The sequence below is a fragment of the Vipera ursinii genome, assembly GCF_947247035.1.
Source record: "Vipera ursinii genome assembly, chromosome: 2".
Lineage (NCBI taxonomy): Eukaryota > Metazoa > Chordata > Lepidosauria > Squamata > Viperidae > Vipera > Vipera ursinii.
In genome coordinates this window covers 68,007,402-68,020,027 of record NC_139513.1, presented here as the reverse complement: position 1 = coordinate 68,020,027, position 12,626 = coordinate 68,007,402, and the positions used below count along the sequence as shown (strand labels likewise).

Sequence of the window (12,626 nt, the reverse complement as noted above, 5' to 3'; positions counted from 1 at the left end):
AAAATGCTATTATGAACTTTAGATGAGAATCTTAAGTTGAGAATTAAACTTTAATATAGATAAATGTATTATTTATTCTCTAAGTTAAAAAGATGCTGTATAAGACAATTCAATGAAATCAGTTGAAACAAAATTATATCACTATTACTTATCCATGTAATTCCCCTTATTCTGTAGGCTCCATAATACTTTATTTTCCATTAAGGATGTTCTTGTATATTTCTGTGCTTAGTACATATTCATTGTAAAAGGACTTGCTTTCTATATTTTATTTACTCACAAGCCAATTGGCAGAGGGCATGTACTTTTCCAAAGTCACGCAATAAAAATGTAACTCTTGCCAAGATAATACTTAACATTATCTCTGCAGATGGATTTCGGCTCTTGACCCATACCAAGCATTTACTATTATTAATGTGCAGCTAGAGATTTATACATTAGGGAACAAATACATTGACAAGAAAATAAGAGTAGAAAAAATAGAGGCGGCTTAACTTTATAAGCAGAGTTTATTTTGACTAAAGAATGTTGAGCTTTTGTATATAAATGTACTATCATATGTTACTAAAGTATAATGTTACATTTCAAGCCGCTTCATATTTCTTATCCATGGGGTACTACATCTAGATTGGCTGATCACACACACAGACATGCCATTTGCATGGTTCAACATAGCAAAATACTTTTCCTGAGCAAGTAATCAATATAACTCCATACATGTGATTGAAACACAACCTCATTAAGCATTTAATCTCATTTATATCCTGATTCTTTGGTGACCATGGAGACTGGCTTAGTTCAGAAGTTTCAGCAGTAACGTCAATGCTATAAGGGTCAATTTAGATCCTAGACGTTTGTTCGCACAATCCAAGTAGTTATTTTTACCATGACAATGGATCTTGTGATTAAAAAAAACAAAGACCGCTCAGTGGATTACATAGGCATTTTACTGTCACTGTTACATTTCTGGCATAAAGTTACAGAAATGAAATTCAGAGAAGCAAATATGTGACTTGCTCACAGAAAGTAGAAAACTACAAAATGCAGCTTTAGCTCTGTTGCCAGCTGAACAAAATTTCAAAAACAAAGGGACAAGTGAAAAGTAATCAGCTACTCAGTTATGTGGAATAATAATGAACAAGCAGACATCTTAAAAACAAGAAAGAAACAGGGACACATAACAATTTGGAACCAGAGGTTTATCAGAAATATTAAATGTTGAATTGAATTTACCCATGATCTCATCACTTTGTCAAAGAACTACAGTGTTCTTAAGGTTTTAGTCCCAAATATATAGTTCTTACTGACTTGGCATTAAGTCAATGGAGCTTGTTTTTGAATATACATACTTAGACTGCATCAAACATGATCAATCTTAATGCACATTTTCATACTGTCATACTTTGGATGGATCTGGCGATAGGAAGAAATGCCAACCCCCCACCTCTAGAAACTGAGGCAAAGTAAGCTTGTCTGAGAGGAAATCTCCTGCTGTGGCTATTGTGGGTTTCACAGATGACAGGGAAAACAAAGATGCCACAGACAGTATAAGCAACCAGCAGCTTGAAAAGACAGCAGATGGTAAGAATGGCAATATTTGCCAATGGAAAGGATCATCAGCCCTCGCATCTTATTAGTGCCTGATCCATTGACAGCACTTTGGCTCCCAGGTCTCAGCCCAGCTCTCAAATCCCTCAGATTACCCTCAGAGGATAAGGAAGCATGAGGAGAAAACTGAATTTTATCCAGCTGCAGCCACAAACAGTTCAGACGATGGGCTGACAAAGTGCTACAGAACCTGCTAATTATTAAGCCAGAAGTCTCAAAAGATGAACTTTTCTTGTTTCTCTAGGAGAAATCAAGTAATTCTTCTTGATTTGCAAGGTAGGTACCAGTGCATTAGTGACCTACGTAAAAAGCACATTAATATGAGACATAAGAAACAAACATTTAATCATAGGTAAGCTTAAAGTTCCTTCAAGTTCAACTCAACTCCCGGTGACTTCATGGACACATCCACATAGTTCTCTTGGCAGTAATCAAGAAGTGGATGGATGGATTGCATTCTTTCAGGGTGATTTTTTTCAATTTTCCCAGGACTCTGGATTTCTCTGGGGGCCTCTCAACCAAGTACTAATCACACCAAATCCTTCCTAGCTTTTCAGCATAGACAAGATTAGCCAGGGGCTATCACTGGACAAAGTCAGAGATGTGATATTAATTTTTTCGAGATAGGCCTTGCCTGTCACATCAGATTAATATGTTTATGTTAGGCTTTCTACAAATGCAAGGGTTCAATCGCTATTCTTCTAATGTATCCTAGATATCTGTTGAGATTAGCAACATGAAGTTATGTAAATTCAACACAACAAGAAACAAAACAAAACACTAGAGCAACCCACACAAAGAGCCAAGATCAAACATTATCCAATGGTCAGAATATATCGTGGAGGTTTACTGAAAACTCAGTATTGGCACAGGCTCATTAATTATTAATGAATATAAATATGGATCACTGAAAAATATGAAAACAGGAGTTCGGTTCCTAAAAAAGCAAATCACAATAATAACTTGATAAGGAGATTTGTTTTTAATTTGTACATTTGATTCTTTGGGTTGCTTGGGTGAATTAATTTATGGGGAGAGTCATTTGGGGTTTTATCTTCCTCATAATCCAAGCCACATATCTTATTATTACATTACTTATCCTAAATAAAACTGTAACCTTAGTCCAGGTGTTAGTTAGAATCCACACCCATGTACAAAAATCATGGAAACCATGTTTTTGGATATCCTAATGAATGAATGCAAGAGGCCTGGAAAAATGAAAGTTAGAAAGTCGTCTTAATTAATTTCATTCTCTTGCATTTATTTATTTATTGTACAAATAGGACAGCTTTTGTACCTCCTTTTCTTGTTAAAAACAAGTTTTTTTCCTATTAGCTAGGATTACAATATTTATCTAGCTACAATCTAATTTGTGAATACACTTTTTTCATTATATGTGGTTCTTAAATAATAAAACATTATTTAATGAAAATATTTCACATGTGGGCAAATAAATCTTCTTACCATATCTGGGACATTCCCACTGAAAATCAACAAGATGGAAGTAAGAATTCACTGCTCCATGTTATAGAGCTGTTCTTTTTGTTAAACACTAAACTTCTTTTTATTAGGGGGGATCTTTGTAATGAGGTGACAGCAAAACTTTAGATTTAGCTTTTCCTTTGCCTATCTGTCCCCTTGTGTTCTCTTTTGTGGCCTAGAAAAAGCCAATGTTTGGCAGATAGGAGAAAAAGTCCAATGTCAAATTGTTTCCCTTAAAAAAAAAGGATCAAGGATTCAATGAATCTTACACTAGTCTCTTCTCCTTAAGCCACAGAACTGTGACTTACATAGTTTTAACTTAAGCTTACAAGTTTATGACTTTACAAAGAAAAAGCTCAATAGCTTAGCCCATTTTCTAGCAACTGGCTTGTAACATACTTTGTCAATCCAAGAAGTCTTCCAGGCTAATGCAGGGTGTACTTTGAGACAATGGTAATTTTGGCATTGGGCTTTAGATAACAATATTTATCTATCTATCTATCTATCTATCTATCTATCTATCTATCTATCTATCTATCTATCTAAAATTGGGATAAGCTAACACTGTGATATTAGGGGACCCTTTGACTGAATGGCACCTTGCAGTTCTCCTCACAGATTCTATTCTGAATGGCATCACATGAAGTCTGATATCAAACCTTTCTAGCATACATCATTATACCTGACTCAGTTATTACCTTTTCACAGCTACTTTTATAAGAAATACTCTTGAGCTACAGGAACCGGCCTGTGCACTGGACCATATGCAGCAATTGTGTATGGCAGTAATAATATTGCCAAGACACATTACTGTGCTTGTAGTACTCAGTACACATTAAATATCATACACAAATGCTCCTTATTATTATGTATATCACATTATTCACATCCCAATATATGTGCATTCAATAAATATTACTTCATCTTTACATTCCCATAGGATTCCCAGGCCATTTCTAATTTCATACAAGGTTTCATAGCATTTGGGTAGCACGCTCCTGGCACTATTCCCATCCTTTTCCAAGACTGATGAGATTAGTTTATAGTTTTTGTGCTGAGTGTATAATTTGCACATACAGAATTTCAGGGTGAATAGATCTGCCACCTTTTGTTCTAAAAATAAATTAGACCTCAGGCATCATCTCTTCCAGAGAAAGAAAGAAAGAAAGAAAGAAAGAAAGAAAGAAAGAAAGAAAGAGAGAGAGAGAGAGAGAGAGAGAGAGAGAGAGAGAGAGAGAGAGAGAGAAGAAAGAAAGAAAGAAAGAAAGAAAGAAAGAAAGAAAGAAAGAAAGAAAGAAAGAAAGAAAGAAAGAAAGGTGTGAGCAAAAAGTTCTACCATGCTTGGAAATTTCCCTTCTTTTTTTAAAAAAAAAATCACTAACAATGAATGTATAACCTTAACGCTGGCACTAGTGGACATTCAGGCTCCACAAAGTAGATTCAGAAGAAGCTTGGGCCCAGGCCTAGTAAACCCACAGGCAGTATTCCAAAGGCCTATCCCAGTCTGGTCTGAAATACTGTAGGCAAATCTAACATTACCCATAAACATTCTCCTAAGAAAAGCTTTCAAATAAAATTATTATTTTTAAAAAAAAACTCTCTCTGAAAGTATGTATTGAGAAATTATGAATGTTTGCTTTAGACATTATTAAAGCTAAAAGTACCAATCGAAACAATGCCTAGAGTCTTTGGAGTTTTTTTTTTTAAATTCCATTTATATCCCGCCCTTCTCCGAAGACTCAGGGCGGCTTACAAGCTTAGCAGTAGCCTTCATTCTATGTATATGCCTGCTTATTAGGGCTTTCATACACCCCCCAAGCGGCATTATTACAAAGTCAGCTTAATTGCCCCCAACAATCTGGGTCCTCATTTTACCTACCTCGGAAGGATGGAAGGCTGAGTCAACCTTGAGCCTGGTGGGATGCGAACCTGCACTAATTGCAGGCAGCTGGTGTTACTTAAGGAGGAATTAGCCCACTGTTCCACCAAGGCTCCCAATATATGGGAACAGATGCTGGAAAAAAAAATATGCTTCCTTAACAAGCTGATATCTGAGACATGGGTTTCACTTTGCATTGTGGTAAAGAAGGCTCTGCATCATTTCTCATTCCTGACCTTGATTATCTGCAATTTGATTTATTGTCTCATTCTGTTCCCCTGAGAAAACTCAATTCCTCCCTGTTGCATGATATCATCAGTGCTGTCCTTCTTTAGCTCATCCTGCTACTTCTTTAGAGTATCCTTAATATATTAACTATGGGACGTGGCTCAGTGGGTTAGGACGCTGAACTTGTCAATCAGATGGTCGGCAGTTTGGCGGGTTGAATCCCGAGTGCTGTGTAACAGAGTGAGCGCCTGTTACTCGTCCCAGCTTCTGCCAACCTAGCAGTTCGAAAGCATGTAAAAATGCAAGTAGAAAAATAGGGACCACTACGGTGGGAAGGTAACAGCGTTCTGTGTGCTTTTGGTGTCTAGTCATGCCGGCCACATGACCATGGAGACATCCTCAGACAAGCGCTGGCTCTTCGGCTTTGAAACGGAGATGAGCACCGGCCCTTAGAGTCGGAAACGACTAGCACGCATGTGCGGGGGAACCTTTACCTTTACCTTTAATATATTAACTGTAAGAACCTTCTTTGGAAGGCATAGAAATGCAACACAGAGGTGTAATAGCTGATCTAGCTTCATCATAATAAAAACCAACATTAACTTTGCTAAAAGTTAATGTAGATTTTGTTATGATAAAGCTCAACTAACAATTTCTCACATCCAATCATTCCCAACTAGTTTTTTTTAAAGAATGAGTGCCTTTAATTCTTTCTACCCAGTACAAAGAATCAAATATGAATGCGTCCACTGGAAAATATTCAGAAGAGGACTCTTTAAAAACAGTACCTCACCAGTTTGAAATTGGTATTAGCAGAACTTATTTTTATCACTGATGACAATGGAGGGACATGCTGCAGAGGTGAGACAGGATCTTTGGGCTTGATTCTAATCACACCCTAAAGCAATTAAAAATGATAATCATAAATCATCATTTAGTGATTTTACTTTATCTTCCTAATAATGGCTAAACACTGATAGTTTCCCGAAATGCACAAAAATCACTGATTATATCCTGGCTTTTTACAAAGCCACTCTAAATAAGAACTCTTTTTCCATTTCCTACCAATGCAGCTGGAGAGCACAAAGAATAACATAGTTTTAATAAGCTGCCAATGGAAGCTTGCTTATGTGGGCAGTTTTCTCATTAATCTTCCCCCACTCACCCCCAGCTTTCACATGAGAGGGATCTCTTACTGGAGCACAAGAACAATTCCTGGTGTGTTTCCTGAATAGTGAAGAGGAGGAGAGGAGAAGCCCTTGGAAAAATGACCTCATTGCTGCTTTGAATATTGATGTGCAGTTCCCAAACTGCATGGACAGGGAAGGGTGGAGGATGTGTGGATCTTAACAAGACAAAGAGGCAAATGTTTGAGGAGAAAGGGGGAATTGGGATAATGTAATCAAGGCTGTAAAAGCACCAGAGGAGGATGAAAAATCCACTAGAACAGGGCTTTTACTGTAGAGGATGATGCCCTGCAGAAATCTGGAACAGAAGGCCTTATGGATGAGTTAGCTGGTCACATGAAATAGATTATTATCAGAAGGATGGAAGGAGAAAGAGGAAGAGGCACCCTTAGGAGACAAAGTTCTTATTCACTTATTTAATGAGGTCAAGAGCTGTTTTTTTAAAAAGACAAAATCAGTTAGAAAAAAATCTGCAAAAGGTACAGTCCAGAGTTGCATGTAATCCTCCACCATTTTTTGCTGAGCAGATGGGGCCAAAGAACTGTGACCCTTTTTGGGGGCAAGGGCAAGAGTTAAGGGGTGTCTTATGCTTTGTGGATATTCCAGGAATCCATTTCATGTGTTTAAACTCTTGGTCCTGCACTCAAAATGGGCTCCGTCCCAGTCTTTTTTGGAGTGTGGCTCTTGACCTGCTGGATAAAAGCCTGATGCGACCCTTCAAGCTACAGATCCCTAACTTGGGAGAAAAATTCTGGATGGGACTAAGATCCAACCTTTGTTTTTGGAGCTTTGTTCTTCATATGCTTTTACTTTTCCAACATGAAAACATGTAAAACTCACACACACAAAGACACTTCTGCCTTTTAGGAGAAAATGACATTTCAATAAGCCAAAGTTCTCTTTCACTGAATTTCTTTTAACAAATTGGCTTCTCCAGCCTTTCCTAAATTTGCGCTCTTCGGTTCTGTTGCTCTGGCTAGACATTCAGGCTGTTGGTAGTTCTAACAAATTGGGAGGTACCACCTTGGGCAGAATTGATGTCTCTGATTTTAAACATATCTGTTTGGAATTAAGACTATCAGGAATTTATTTTTAAGTAAGTCTATTTAGGACTTCATGTCAGAACCTTCCCCCACAATAATGGTCAGACAGCTTTGGAGAGGAGACAAATGTCCTAGAGTGGTCATGTGATACAGTGGGCCATTTTGCATGATGATGGGTCATTGGCGGCCCTCTCCAGCATGGCTGATAATTGTGAGAATTACATTCTTAATACTTCAGGGGCACACCAGGTGCAAAGAATGTCACCTGCTAGTAAAAGAGAGTTTATAGGCAAAAAATAAAGTACTGTGTACCCTTCTTGGCATCATTTTAACACAAGGCTGGCTGAAACAAAGTTCCCCTCACTTGACCAAACCAGTACCATCTTCGCCCTTCTTTTTGGTTATCATAATTGGTGCCCCCACCCTTTAATAAAGAGGATGAAAAATGACTGGGAGGGCTGGCATTCTGTAGTGGAGGGGAACAAAAGGATGTGCACAGAACAAATGCAATCTGCTGCCAAAGTGCGGGGGGGGGGGGGCAGATGCTGGAAACAGAGGCTGTGTGACAAATGGAATGAGCTGGGTAGAGATTCATCACCCAAGCTGTCCCCAAGGGCCTCACCACAAAAGCAATCTGAGCACAGAAATAGGCCATGCCAGTTCTAAGCTCAGGACAGGAAGGAAGATGAACAGGGTACAAATATAGGAATCGGGAGGATGGGTACGCGGGCAGAGATTATAAGCAACCGTAGGCTATGGAGAACAGCCCTGAAGTTAGTTGAAAGGTGCTTAACAACTCATCTGTGCCAGGAGACAATTTAAGAAGTTGGCCAGTGAAAGGAGGAATCCCGCAGATAAAGCAGGACAGGAAGCTAATAAAATCAAAAGTGCCCAGAGAGAGGGGGCTGAAAGTTCTGACCCAAAAAATCCTGTGTTTGAGGGGGCCATTCAGGAGGAAACCAAATGAAAAAAGAGCAGGTGCTGACCGTCAGCTGAGAACAGAGTGGCATTAAGAAGGCTGAAAGATCCCCGAGCGGTAGCGAGGTTTTGGTACATAAGACCAGAGCTGGGAATTAAGATCAAGGCAGGATTGCCGAATTTGGGCTAGCGATCTTTAGCCTTTTTCTTGGACTCCCGTCGCCTCAGTTAACTCAATACTTTTTCTTCCCTCTGAAGACGTGAGAAGTCTGCGGCCGGCCAACTTGCCCAAGTTCGGCAAAGACGCAGCAGCAGATTACGGCCGCTGGATTTACTAATTAGGGGGCTCGGGGGAGAAGCGATCTTCCCGGCCGTCGGCTTTTGAGACGCGCTGGATCCGAACACCGCAAGGACCGAAGAACTTAAGAGCGAGGTGTGGGATGGCGCGTCGCGGCAGGCGCGCGCGTGGAGGAAACTGGGCATCAACAACTAGCCACCCACTCACTCCCGGTGCCGCAACACCGTAGCCCGTCCTGACCGCTCCCTGAAGAAAAACTTCTGTCCAAAACTGGCGCGGAAACACACGGGTCGGGCAGATGGGAAGCCAAACTTTTTTTTCCCCCCTCTCCTTCCCTAGAATTCCCGGCGGCCGAGCCGCACGCTTTCCCAGGGGCCGCGCGCTTTGCATGCGGCGGGCAGGGAGGGAGGGAGCGACTCCTGCAGCTGCTAAAGTTGCTTTTGGTGCCTGGGGTGCGCATGCTGCTCCGAGGTGGCTCCCCGAGACGCCCGGCTCCTTTAGCATCCCCAACTCCGACGCAGTGACTTCTCTCTCTCTCTCCCTCTTACCTTTGGGGTGTCTCCAGAAAGGTCCTTTGTGCCTCCTAGTCCCACATTGTTACCCGAAGAAGCGTCTGTAACAACTGGGAGTGACATCAGCCTGGAACAATGAAATCAAGCGCTTGACAGGCGAGGGAGGCGCAGGCCAAAGCCTCGGGACTATTTTGCCTCTCCTCCGCCCCCAGCGAGCTCGCCCAGCCTCCCTCCGTCCCTCCCTTGCTCGCTGGCTCCCTCCAGGATCCAATTACAGTGGATAAAGGAGACACTAAAAGGAACAATGCACACTGGGTAAGACCATCTGCCAAGGACAGAGACATTACAACCAACCCCCCCCCACCCTTCTCTCTCTCCCCCCTCCCCGCTTGCAATGCAGATTGCCCTTCCTCTGTTGTAGTTGGAATTCTTTTCCTGGAAACTGGTGAGCGAGCGGGCGTCGTTTGCCTGCTTTGCAGCCAGCCAGAGCAGGAGGTCGCGGAAGGCTGGTCCTCCTCGCGCGTGCAATACTCGATCTTCCCACTTTCGCTGGTTTTCCCTCGATTTGTTTTATACGAAACCAGATGGATGTGGTTGCTTGCTGTCTTATCAAAACAGAACGCTTGTATTCGGCGATAAGAGTTGGAGGGAGAGTCACAGTTCAAGCTAGTTAGTTCCCTGGTGTAGAATCGCTGGGCGGTTTACCCGCGTTTTTTTTTTGTGGTGACTTGTGCATACCCTGCAATTGTACCAGCAGGAAAAGTGAGTCAGTTTATCCTAAAGCAAGATAGGCTGAATCCTTTAAATGTGTGACTTTTGGATTTATTATGATGTCTTTAGCACTTAATGCATTTTTCAACCATCCAGATCAAGAATTCTCTGCCAATATATCTCTTGGTTGTGTACATAGTTCGACCTGATTTCCTCCACATTGCTAAACTAGTACTCCCCCCACCTCCACAGTGTGGTTGGATTTATGAAGCCCTAGACATATTTGTGGGGAAATATGGTGACTAAATCCAAAACGGGGTGGGTGGGGAAGGCACTAAGTTGGGGAGAGGCTGCTGTATTAATTCCTATGTACCTTTCAAGGAGCCTTAAGACTACTCATGAAGATGGTAAAACTGTTCTTACACCCTCAGGGCCATTGCAGTCTTATATCAGAGAAAGTATCAGCACCATTAGCACAGACCAGGTCCTATGAACACTGTGTTCCTGGCAGTTCAGAAGAAGGCTATAGGTTGCCTTTTAAAAAAAACTGTGCCCTTCCCATGCTTCTGGTTATTTATATGTTGGCTGAACAGAAGAATTTTTTATTTTTTATTTATTTTAATTCCATTTATATCCCGCCTTTCTCCGAAGACTCAGGGCGGCTTACAAGCTTAGCAGTAGCCTTCATTCTATGTATATGCCTGCTTATTAGGGTTTTCACACACACCCCAAGCGGCATTATTACAAAGTCAGCTTAATTGCCCCCAACAATCTGGGTCCTCATTTTACCTACCTCGGAAGGATGGAAGGCTGAGTCAACCTTGAGCCTGGTGGGATGCGAACCTGCACTAATTGCAGGCAGCTGGTGTTACTTAAGGAGGCATTAGCCCACTGCTCCACCAAGAATGTTTTTTTAAAAAATATAATCAATAATAAGAAAAACAAGAAGTGTTTAGAACAGTTGCAGAGATATTTTTGATGTTTGTGTAGGAAGAAAAATCATCAGGGTCCAGTCCAAGCTGAGAATAAACAAAATGGAGACTGCTTTAGAAAGAAGGTTGGAGTTTATTGAAGAGGAGAGCCAGACAGAAACCTGGCTCTGGGAAAGCTGACCACATGTTGCTGGGAATGGTGGGTTTTTATACTTTCTGGGGCTCTTGAAGTTGTTTCCTGTTCCTGTTTGAGGCTTTCAATTTTCTGTGTCATAGACTTGACCTAAGTCTGAGTGTGCCCTTTTAGTATTGATGGGTTAATCCTATTATGTCCCCAAGGGTCATGTCTTTTAGAGTTTGGGTGGGGTGTGTAGATTTTAGAGGTCTTTGTCTTCCTAATCTCAGCTTCTAGCTTCCTGGCCCCAACCTTCCTGAATGGATTATTAAATTTTCATTTCTAAAAGCTGGCCTCTGCCTAGTTTCTGCTTGGAGCTATTAAGAAAACTGGGCTTGCTTTTCTGATTTTAAGATCTTCTCCATTATTCCTTTGGATAAATATATTCTGCCTTTTTAATGTTTCCCAAAATATTCTTCCATCCTTCCGAGGTAGGTAAAATGAGGACCCAGATTGTTGGGGGCAATAAGCTGACTTTGTAATAATGCCGCTTGGGGGTGTGTGTGAAAGGCCTAATAAGCAGGCATATACATAGAATGAAGGCTACTGCTAAGCTTGTAAGCCGCCCTGAGTCTTCGGAGAAGGGTGGGATATAAATGGAATTAAAATAAAATAAATAAATAATAAATTTCTTTCTCTGGATTCTTCCCACATTCCCCCCTTTGTGCCATAAGAGTGTGAATGACACACTTTTACTGACACAAGATTAAAATTGATCTGGTCATGGAGACTTGATAAACAAGCTTTTAAACTGTTAATGCAAAAGGGGGGGGGAGACACTAATAGAGGCAGCAGAAAAAGATCCCTGCAGTGGCTCCCAAAAGGGGAGCTTTTCAACTATGAAAGTCTAAATTCTGTTAGGCAGAAAAGAAATTTATAGTGTCCAATATTCTGTGCCAATTCTTTTCAGATGTTGGATGTCACTGAGCTTCCAGTCAGGTTTGCACATTCCTCAAAACTACTCACAGCCATGTTTGCCTTAGTACATAACCATCGGCTGCCGATTTTCAAGGGTTGTTTCCTGCCTTAGCTCAGTGCATCCAGGTTTTTGATGTCCAATTGAGGTTAGACAGTGTGCAAGCCAATCTATTATTTTTTCTTAAATTGTACATAGTGAGTCCACCAGTGCAACATATTCAGGGCTTGGGTTTGGAGATCTCTTTCCTGCTACCTCCTCAGTGAGAGCATGAATTGCAAATCGCCTGAGGGAGGCTGGTTCCCTCCCCCTTGGAATTTCCAGCAAGTTGTGCACGCAAAGCTTTAGTTCCACACAGCAAGAACCAACCTAAGGAGCTTTACCTGAAGGTAGGTGAAAGGGATAGACTCGGTGTGATTCTGAATGGTGTGTGTGTGTGTGTGCATGTGTGCAGGCAGCTACTCATACAAAACAGTCAATACAAGCATCCTGGACAAATTTTCCCTCCTAACAGACAGAGGTTCAAGGTGTTCAGTACTCGCTGTGCCAACTGTTCCCAAATGCCATCCCTTCATGAATCCATTGCACTGCTTAATTACAATACAAATGGGGCAAGAAAGAAAACCTTACAATGAGTTTCTGCTCTTCCCCCATAGTCTTTCCTAGTTGTCTTCTGAGGCTTCATGTGGGGGCCAATGGCTCCAGGACTCCTTCCTTCCTCTGTAGGTTTCACAGGC

At 41.3% G+C, this 12,626-nt stretch overlaps 1 protein-coding gene across 2 annotated transcripts in view; it reads right to left on the bottom strand.

The window, feature by feature from the left end:
* The window catches only part of PCBP4 (poly(rC) binding protein 4), a 50,490-nt gene extending 41,129 nt beyond the window's left edge, over positions 1 to 9,361 (bottom strand). For both annotated transcript variants that reach the window (XM_083351804.1, XM_083351805.1), the window contains exon 1: positions 9,192 to 9,361. The gene's annotated coding sequence lies outside the window, so the exon portion shown is untranslated. The remainder of the gene's footprint in view (positions 1 to 9,191) is intronic.
* Positions 9,362 to 12,626: the final 3,265 nt, after the last annotated feature.